The sequence below is a fragment of the Cryptomeria japonica genome, chromosome 4 (assembly GCF_030272615.1).
Source record: "Cryptomeria japonica chromosome 4, Sugi_1.0, whole genome shotgun sequence".
In the NCBI taxonomy this organism is placed as follows: domain Eukaryota; kingdom Viridiplantae; phylum Streptophyta; class Pinopsida; order Cupressales; family Cupressaceae; genus Cryptomeria; species Cryptomeria japonica.
In genome coordinates, this window is record NC_081408.1 from 108,175,791 (window position 1) to 108,186,875 (window position 11,085).

The following is an 11,085-nucleotide window of genomic DNA, read 5'->3' on the forward strand; positions in this document are numbered from 1 at the left end:
TAGGGCACCTAAACAATCAAACTCTATTGACTGTTACACCAATAATTTTATTTTTTTTAAATTACATTGTCCTTTGTTTAGAGAAGCCCTTTTCATTATTTATCTAGTTTTTTAGGGTTTGTCCCTAAATCATCAAATATTTCCCCTCTAAAACTTTGGTTTTTGCTACAATATTTACATGGAATTTTTTTAGAACACTAATACTTCAGTCAAATCCTAATTTTAGTGTTTAGTTTGAAGAAATACTAAAATTTTAAAAGATTTCAACACTTCGAAATGTAACATATGAAGATCTCAACAACAACCACCTATAATGTTCAATTCTGCAATCACATTCTCTAAGCAATCTATGAGCCCTTGATCTAAATTTGAATTGATTGACAAGGCTTATTCATTCCCAATTATTTTCTTTGAGCGAACTGTAAACCATGGATCTAAGCAACAATAATCTGACAGGGTTTGTTCCTCTACAATTGACTATCAGGGCTTTTTCTAAATTACAATCAATTGTGAGCCCTTTATCTAAATTACAATCGACTATCAAGGCTTTTTCCTTCCCAATTTTTTTCTTTGACCAATCTATGTGTCCTTAATCTCAGAAACAATGAATTAACAGGATCCATTCTTCCTAGTTGTTATCTTTAAGTAACTACCAGATTTGGACCTTTTATTTAATCATCTTTCTGGAGAGATACCTTAGAATTTCTTAAGAAATTTGTTTAGGTTAATAATTCAAAATAATTACTTGTTAGGATACATCCCTACTCGAATTTAATTTTTCCTATTATGTTTCAATTTTTTCTTTCAATTCATTATGATGCAATGTTTAATTATTCCCTTTTACCCTCTCTATATTGATTTGAAATGCCTTTCAATTCTTTTTTCCTTTCAAACTTCAGCAATATTGAGAGGTTGTGTGCAAAGATCGCTTTAGTTTTGCAACAAGAGGTTGGGAATTTTAAGGACCTCCCAAGACAAACGAAAGTTGGAAAACATCATAAAGGTTTTCATGCATATGCAACGGCTTCAACAAATACATCAACACAGGAGAAGATATATAGTCTTCTACCCAAAGATTCACAACCAGAGGGTATACAATCCAAATTTTAACATATGATAGGCTTGTTGGAAAACCCAATGGTTCAAGTTATAGCAGTCGTCAAGGAAGACATTTTTTCTGTAAAATGTCTAAAACCCCATGAAATCCAAGCATTAATTGCATTGGTTTTGATATATATAGAAAATACATTGGTATTTCATTTATAGCCACGCCATTTGAGATTTTTTTGCAGGTTTTGGATTGGATAAAACAACAATAACAAGACAAAAACAAAAATATATGAAAAGACATACAATGAATTCTTTCATTTACAATCACAAATAAGAAATAAGAAATCTTAGATCTTGTAGTTATGAATATATAAGAAGATTTATACATAAATTAATGGTAAATTATCACATATTAAATTACCTCAAAAGAAACTAAATTTCTTAAGACTTGTCTGATAAAATACTCATAAAAATTTTGATGCTAAGAGAAATGCACAACTTAACATTAGCTTGTCTCCAACCTATAAATGAAGCACTTCCTATTGACACAAAACAAATATGAGTGAGAATAAGCAACACAACTTGTAAATCTTCTGGAATATTGCAGATGAATCATTGCTTTTGTACTATGAAAACAATTTATAGAACACATCTAGTTATGAATATTTTTGAGTCTATCTTTTATAAACTGTGATGCGTTTATAGATTTTTATAAATCAACTGCGTGCATCTTAAAAAAATATGAAAAAGTATGAACTAAAATTAAATTATATTTCATGCACATTGTATTAAAAAAGGAAATGCGGATCATTTCCTCAAACCCTGTGATCATATAGTTAAAAAAATTATTAAAAAAATAAAAAGCAAACACACAATTTAAAAATGTTTGAACTCTAAAAATCTCCTCTTCTTAGCATAAGATCCAATTAATCTTCTTGTTTTCTATCAAAATAATCTTTCACCGTACATGCAGTATGATCCAACCATCATTATGCTAGTTCATGCACTATGCATTTAATTTGCTTTTCAAGCCCTGTAATTAGATAAAAATAAAAAACCCCAAAAAATCATAATTAAAAAATAAGAAATAGCTGGAGAAGCCAATTTTACAGAGTTAAAAATAAAAAGACCCAATTGAAATGGTATTAAACTAGAGACAAGTAAATCACGCTAAACTTTTATTATGGAGTGTAAGGAAAGCACAGTGCGGAAGACGCTCTCCTAATCTCAATTTGCAGGGAAATAAAGCAAGTATGTATTAAAATTCAATTTACAGAACTTAAAGATGTGCACACACAAATGGATAAAAAACCAAAACAAACAAAACATGACAGAGAAAGAACGCAAGAGTTACATGGGAAAACCCTTACGGGAAAAAACCCACTACCTAAAAGAGATCACTTTATTTCATTAAACATATGATTACAATAAAGTTTCAGATCTTTCATTCCAGACATTTACTCTCAGAACTCTTTTCACAGACTAATAGAAAAAAACCGTATATCATTTAAAATACAGAACGTAGCAAATATCCAACCCTAAAATCGGTTTCCTCTAGGAACATATACTTCTGAAATGATCCATGTTTGTTCAACTATTTGTTCGTTCAATCGCTAGGAATCTCAATTGTCTGCCCATTCATGAATTCGTGAGAATGAATTATCTCACATTCACTAGGAGGCGAGTCGATTTGTATTCTTATACACTGGTGCAACCACATTAACTGTTTGCATGATAATACTTTTGATCATTGACCCATGTGGACATTTGTGGTAAGTCACCACTCATCGGGAAAACTCCCTCTATTGGCAAGACCAGTTTTGACTTACTCTGATCCCTGATGAACAAGTAATGTGGGTCGATTAGCATAAGACACACGATCAGCATAACACCCTCAACGATTATCCTGATCGTCGATAGGCGACTTCATTGGCATAACGCTTGCTATAGGACAAACCTTTATCAAGCTACTCTGATCTCTGATAGAGCGACTTCATTGGCATAGGCAACTCCGATCAGCACGAACAAAGGTCAAGTGAATTCGAGGCACTTTTCCAACAAACTCCCACTTGATGATGAATTCACTAGACTGCTTAACATTTTGAGACATTACTGAGAACCATGGGTACTAAGACCCATAGAGCTAGAACACCACTTGTACTTGTAAGTGCTTACTAGTTTCGTTAAGTCATCTGCAACATTTTCCAGAGTGTCTACCTTGTTTAGATTTAGTTTTCCATCTTCTAGCATGTCACAAACAAAGTGATATTGGACATCAATATGTTTAGACCTAGAATGGAATGTAGGATTATTTGCCAAGCAAATGGCACTTTGATTGTCACAAAATCTTCAATTTGTCCTACATCAAAACCAATATCAAAACCCAAATGCCTAAGCTAAACATCTTCTTTACAAGAATGTGTGGCAGCCATGTATTCTGCCTCTGTAGTGGACAAAGCAACTACAAGTTGTTGCTTGCTCATCCAACTGATAGTACCAACATTTAACATGAATATATATCCACCGGTGGATCTTTTGCTGTCAATGTCTCCTGCCCAATTAGAATCCACATATCCTTAAATGTTGATAGTCCTTTGTGACCCAACCAAATGTTCATGGTAACACAAAGCATATTGAGAAGTACCTCTCAAGTATCTAAACACTCTCTTCACAACATCCCAATGTGGCCTTCCTAGATTTTCCATAAATCTACTAAGTACTCCCACTGGCTGGGCTATGTCTAGTCTGGTACAAACCATTGCATGCATAAGACTGCCAATAGCACTTGCATACGGTAGATTCTTCATCTCATCAATCTCCTTTTGAGACTTGGGATTGTCATGCACAGATGACTTTGTTCCCTGCAGGATTGGAACAACTTATTGTTTACAATCAGACATATTAAACCTGTCAAGAACAGTAGTAACATATTTGCTCTGACTGAGCCAAAGCTTTCTCTTAGATCTATCCCCTTAAAGTTCCATTCCCAAAATGTACTTTCCTACCCCCAAGTCTTTCATTTCAAATTTCAAGGACAACTGAGATTTCAAGTCCAAGATCATACTTTTACCATTTCCAATGAATAACATGTCATCTACGTACAAAGCAATGATAAGAATCCTATCACCTACAGTTTTGTAGTACACACGATGATCAACTTTAGATCTCACAAATCCTAAAGATAACACAAAGGTATCATATTTCTGATACCACATTCTGGGAGATTGTTTCAAACCATAAAGAGACTTTTTGAGTTTACATACCAAATGTTCTATACCTTTTTCCACAAAGTGCTCTAGCTGGGACATATAAATTTCTTCTTCAAGATCACCATGAAGAAAAGTTGTCTTCACATCCATCTGATCAACTTCCCAATCATACACTGCAACGAGTGATAAAATAAATCTAATAGATGTCTCTTAGCTACAAAAGAGAATATTTCTCCATAGTCAATACCTTCCTATTGAGAGTACCCCTTCACAACCAGTCTCGCCTTGTACTTATTAATGCTACCATCTGGACCATACTCTTCTTAAATACCCACTTATAGCCCAAAGGCTTCCTGCCTTTAGGAAATGGTACCAGATCCCAGGTTCCATTCTTTTCCAATGATGTCATTTCATCATTCATGGATTCCAACCAAGAATCTGAATTAGACATGTTGATAGCCTTTTTCACAGTCCTAGGCTTGTCAGTATCTATAAGCAAAGCATAGGCACAATTAACATTCAACATTGAGTAATTAAATCTTTCCGGTGAATAACCGTACCTATTAGGTTGTCGTCTCTCCCATGTTGGTCTCCTTTCTACCTATGGTGAAACTTCACGAGTTTCAACAGGAGGTTCATCATCATGTTCTTTTTTTGAACTTTCAGAGCTGCCTGAACTCTCTACATTTTTAGGTACATTTGGAGTTTGTATTTCCTCAACTAGTAGAGTTTCAACCACATATTTTTCTTTCTTTTTTGTTTATCAATATATTGACATAGGTTTTAGCTCATGGAATATTACACTTCTATTGTACATAATTTTTCCATTCACAAGATTCCAAAGCTTGTATCCTTTCAAACCAATGCCATAGCCAATGAAAATACATTTGACTTCTTTGTTATCCAACTTAGATCTATTTACTTCAGGCACATGGGCATATGCCTCTAAACCAAAAACATGAATGTGTCTTAAAGAAGGCTTCTTACCAGACCATGCTTCCATAGGTGTCTTGTCTACCAATGTTGAAGTAGGAGAATGATTCAGCAGGTAGCATGTTGTAGCAACTGCTTTAGCCCAAAAATTTTGTTCCAGACCAACACTACTCAACATGCTTCTTGCTTTCTCCATCAGAGACAGATTCAACCTTTCAACAACTCCATTTTGTCATGGAGTGTAAGGTGTAGTCATATGCCTCTTTATTCCATGATCTTTGCAATATTGTTCAAATTCTACAGAACTAAACTCACCACCATTATCAGTCCTTAAGCATTTAATTTTCCTGTCAGTCTGATTTTCAACCAAGTTTTTAAACTCCTTAAACTGACTGAACACTTCTGATTTACTTTTTTTTAAATATACAAATGCCCTTCTCGAATAATCATCTATGAAAGAAACATAATATCTAGACTTTGATAACGAAGGAACATTTACTAGACCAAATACATCAGAGTGAATATAATCTAGCAGACCAAAAGATCTATGAGGACTAGAATAAAAAGTAACATGGTGTTGCTTTCCATATATGCAGTGTGCTGGCATTCTACACTCTTATGAGAATGGTTGATGTTGTCATTGATGGCAACCATCTGGCAACCATCCAGCATTCATCTAGTAAGCCACTGGTAGTTACTTGCATCGACAAGCACTTACCGACGACAACAACAATGCATACCGACACTCCAGCGGACAGGGAATAAACTTTTGTTTATTGTATTTTATTGTAATTATCTTTTGTAAAGCTGACATGGTACATTGTAAAAGACTTATATATGTATGAGATCTTGTAAGTCATTTTGTAAGATTGCATAGAGCCAGAAATGTAAGGATAGTGTGGAAAAATAAGGGAAAGGAAGGATATTGTATGCAAATGCATAAGGCAAATTTTGTATAAGGTTTTGGTTATAGACTGAACTTAAACCGGTACCAAACCTAGCATAGTTGATGCTGATTTGAAGCAGTACATTGTATTAGATTTCATAATCCACTTTTGTAGTCAGTGTGACTCTTATTGAGTAGTGAGCTCTAGGCAATTGGCCTTCCTGCATGTGCAGGCCCCTCATTGTAAGTAATATTTATTCATTGGCCAGTGAGTGAATATTGTGGATTACAAATCCCACCAAGGTTTTTCCTACATTGGGTTTCCTCGTTAAGTATCTTGTGTTATGGTGTTTTCTCTATGTTGTCTCTATTATTCTTATTTGCTGCATTAATTCTTATTTATCAGTACACTATTTTGGGATACAAATTTCTTAATAAGTTTAAATATTCTACTAACTGGTCAGACACTGGTTCACCCCCACCCCCTCTTAGTGTCTTTGGGACTGTCATTGATTCTAACAATTGCTATCAAAGCCTGGTCCTCTATTTTCAAAAGCCTAACAGCTTGAGGAAGATTCGGACACTGGTACAAATGGATAACTTAAGAAAACAATTGGAAGGAGCTCTTGTAGATTATGATGCAGAGAAATTGAAGAATATCAAACTTGAACATGATCTGAGCACTACACATGAATTCATTCAAGGACTTCAAGAGAACCTTACTATAGCAAGAAATAAAATAAAAGAACTTCATGAGAAGATGCAAAAAGATGATTGTGAAAAAGAAAATCTTAATGAACTTGTAAACAAGTTGAGAATAGAGAACAGTAATATGAAGAATGAAATGCAAGATATGACTATGAGGTTATGTAAAGATATTGAAGACAAGAGGAAAAATGAAGAAGACTTGACTAGGGGACTTAATGATGTTGGAAATGAAAATCTAAGACTTAGTCATGAAAATGATATGCTGAAGACAGATCTGATTCACATGCAACATGATATAACTAAACTTATGAGACAAAAGAGAATTCTAGAAAATGAGTTGGATCCTACAAATAAACACAAAGAAAAGTTCAGAGGAACTTGATGACATGCTGAAAAATCAGAAACCTAATGGAGATACTAATGGACTTGGATTTGAAGTTGGAAAAAGTTCCGGTACTACAAACAATCATGATCACAGTAAACCAATAAGCCAACCTAGTGCTTATAAATTTAATGGGAAATGCTTTAATTGTAACAAGTATGGTCATAGAGAAAATCAGTGTAGATTCAGAAACAATCAAAATATTAATGCACCCACCAATCAATGTTCCAAATGCAACAAAGTTGGTCATAATTCAGAAAATTGCAGAATGAATGTGAAATACTATGTTTGTGGAAGATTTGGGCACTTATCTAATCAATGCAGAACACAAACCACCATAGGATATGGAAAGGGTATTCAGAAGAATAATGTAACTTGTTATACTTGTAACAAGATTGGACATATTGAAAAATTTTGTAGAAGCAAGACTTCACTGGCAAACAATAAAGGATCCAGTTTGAAAGGCAAAGAAAAGGTTGATGAGGTAAAGCAATAATTTTCAAAACAATGGAATTAGGAATAGAGATCAAAAAGTTGATGAAACTGTCTCTGCATTGGTAGAATAGAGTAATACTCCATCGGTAGGAGATTCTTCATCCAACTAAGAAGTAACCCTTTGAGGGTATTGCAGAAAGTTGAAAATCATGCAGAGTACCCTCGGTTGATGGTGAGAAGGTATATTTCTTCCTTACCGGCATATGTGTTAAGTTTTAACTTAATCAGCAAGCATTTAATGTGGTTGGTGAGATAAATTTCACTATAAAGCAGTTGACTTCCCTCTTTTTTGACACACTGAACATTCAAATTATCAGAGAGTGGGAAAACTGAGCAAAGGCATTCAATGCGAAGGCACAAAGTGATTTCTCCAGACATTCAAAATATTTTCACATAGCTAAAGGTATTTTTAAATGGCCTCTTCTTTTGCTCCCAAATTTATTCAGAACCCTACTATTATGGAAAATGTGAAACACCCTAGGCCCATGTATAAGATAATTCTCGAAGTTGCAAAACAAGATGACTCTCAAGGGGAATTCTCAAAAATTCAAAAAGGTGTAGCATTCGCAAAAGACCCTAGGATTTATATACATTGCAACATTGATGAACTAGGTTATGAGGAATTGATGAAAATATATGAAAAGGTTATTTTTTATGAACATGGTGTTGTTAAACCCGAACACAAAATTGTGGAAACTCTAGGCTTTGTTGACATACTAAATATCCTTGAATTTCCAAAGGAAGTAGTTAGGATTGTATTGAGTAGAGCTCATAGAGAATTCTTATGGTTGGATTCTGTTTGCAAAATAAACCGACAAGCAATTAGGGCAGTCACTGGTTTACCCTCCACCAGCAAAAGACTTGATAAAACAAAGAAGATTCCCAACAATATAGTGATAAGCTTAACCAGAGCAACATCTGATAGTAGATCACTAAGAGTAAATGATATCAAGGACATAAATGTGAGATTTGTAATTATGGTGCTAGGATACAAGACCACACATGCTAACAGGCTAAATTCAGTTTCTAGTCTCTGTATACACAGTGCTTATGAGATGGTAAACAACAATGCAATGATTGATGTGTGTGAGTTGTTGAAAGATGAGCTTATTGACAATTTGAAAAAGATAAAAGGTGACAAGAAAGGTGCATTCCACTTTGGAAACCTCTTGATATGTTTAATGTTGTATTTCACTAAGGAGATCCCCGGTACAGGACCCAAAGACTTTGGTTATGATATACCAGTAGGAAAACAATTATAGGAAGCTTTTACCGGCATGGGAACTGCTAGAGACAACAACATAATAGATTACTTCAAAACTTTTCAACCTAAGATGAGAACTAGAGAAAGGTTACCACAGAGTATAGTAGACAAATATGATAAGGAGATTTATTTTATTATCAAAAGAGATGAGACATGGATGGAAGTTGTAATCCCTTGAACTATCTGGGTCACTGAGATGGGATATGAGGTAGATCTTAGTATTCTGGAAATATATGCAAAAGCTTTAGTAGATGCACTGAGAGAACCATCAGAAAAAGTTTTTAGTAGTGCTGAAACCATTGAGAGTAAAGTAAAAATATTGAAGCAAAGGAAGAAAAGAGACAAATACATAAGAGATGCTTCTAAGAAGGTAAAGGAAATTAAGGAAAATGTCATGAACTTTACTGGCATATCAGCTAGTGAGCTTGAAGGACTTCAACCGGAGGCACCTATTTCACTGATTGACACATCTTCTGGAACTGATAGTGATAAGGAAGCTGAATTTAAAATAGTTGAAAGGAGGAAGAGAAAACCTTCACTGGTACCCTCTCCTTCAGCCAAGAGAACAAGGACCTTGAGGAAGAAATAACAGGCTATAAGGGAACCGGCCAAAAAACTAACACCAAAGAAGAAACAGAAACCAGTTACTCCTTCATTAGATGATTTGTTGAATGAAATAACTGATGATGGAAATATGGCTAATGTGCACAAACTATATAATACATTTAATGATTCTGATAGGGAAAGCCTTGTGAACAGTATTATTTTACATTTGGACATATATAAGAAAGTGTTGATTGAAGTTGTGGATGATTTACCTAATGAACTTTATAGAAGATTGGAAGCAAAAAGGATAGCAGTGATGGAATTAGACAAGAAAAATGAAAGTTGAAAAACTTCTAGCCGTACATCCTGTTGATTCAAAAGACGAAATTGATAATTAAATTTCTGAGGCTAACAGATCCATTTTTGCCAGTGGACACCGACAAGTAAGCTTAATGGTAGGTAGAGTGAAAGAGATTGCAGATGAGACTGTAGATATTTGGGATATATTTTTGTGGAGAAGGAAAAACAAGAAGAAATGAACTGACCTAAGAAGACATTCAAAGTATATTAGAAGGACAAGGACAAGGGAAAAGGAAAGATTGGTGGAATTCCAAACATCAAGATTACTAACAATATACCGCCACCACCTTTGGTTACTGAACTGGTGCAATCAGATGATCCACCGGTTATTAAAACTGAAGGTATCACACATGATGATACAAATCCTGAATCTCAGATAATTTTTACCATGAATGTGGATACTCGAGAAGTAAATATTGTTGTAGATAAGGAAAATTCAGAGGTTAAGATAGATAATGTTGACGGTGGCAACATGGCTGAGAAACCGACAAAAACTGTTAAAGTTGAGGTTCCAACTCAAACAGAGCAGTTGTCTGAAATTGAGAAACCTACTGAAGGTATAGATGTTGGCACAGGGCCACCAGAGACAGAGATAGTAGTAGTTGAACTTTCAAGAAAACCTACTGAGGCAGAGGTACACACTGAATCAGAGAAACCAACAATCACTAAGACATTAAAACAATCTGAGAAACCTTTACAGGTTGAAATGCAAACTCAGACTGATCCACCGGAGGAAAATGCATGTAAAATGGTTACAAATGTTGGAAGCACAGAGGTAGTAAAGGTAATTGGTTAGACATCCGGCACTCTAACAAGTGAATTTAGACCTACAAATGTTACTGAGGTACTTTTGGATTCAATCAAAAAGATAACGGACTAGACTGCATTGGCCTACAAGGCAATCGATAACACTTTACAAGTTCTGAAATTGATTGCACTGAATGTAACATAGATCATATCAAGGACTCTATAGGAAAATTGGACACACTGTCCAAATTTATTGTTGATAATGTAATAACCATTGACAAGGTGAATGAAGACACATTCTGAGAGAAAATGGAAAAAGAGAAGAACAAATTATTTGAAGACACCATAAATAAGTGCACAGAACACTTGGATACATTATTACCGGCACTTAAATCTATAATTTTGGAGTACAAAGAACTTTACAGGGAAACATGCAAACCACACCTTTTGACAAAGGACTTAGAAAAGGAGATCAGTAGAGCACAAAAAGAAAACGATGACATAG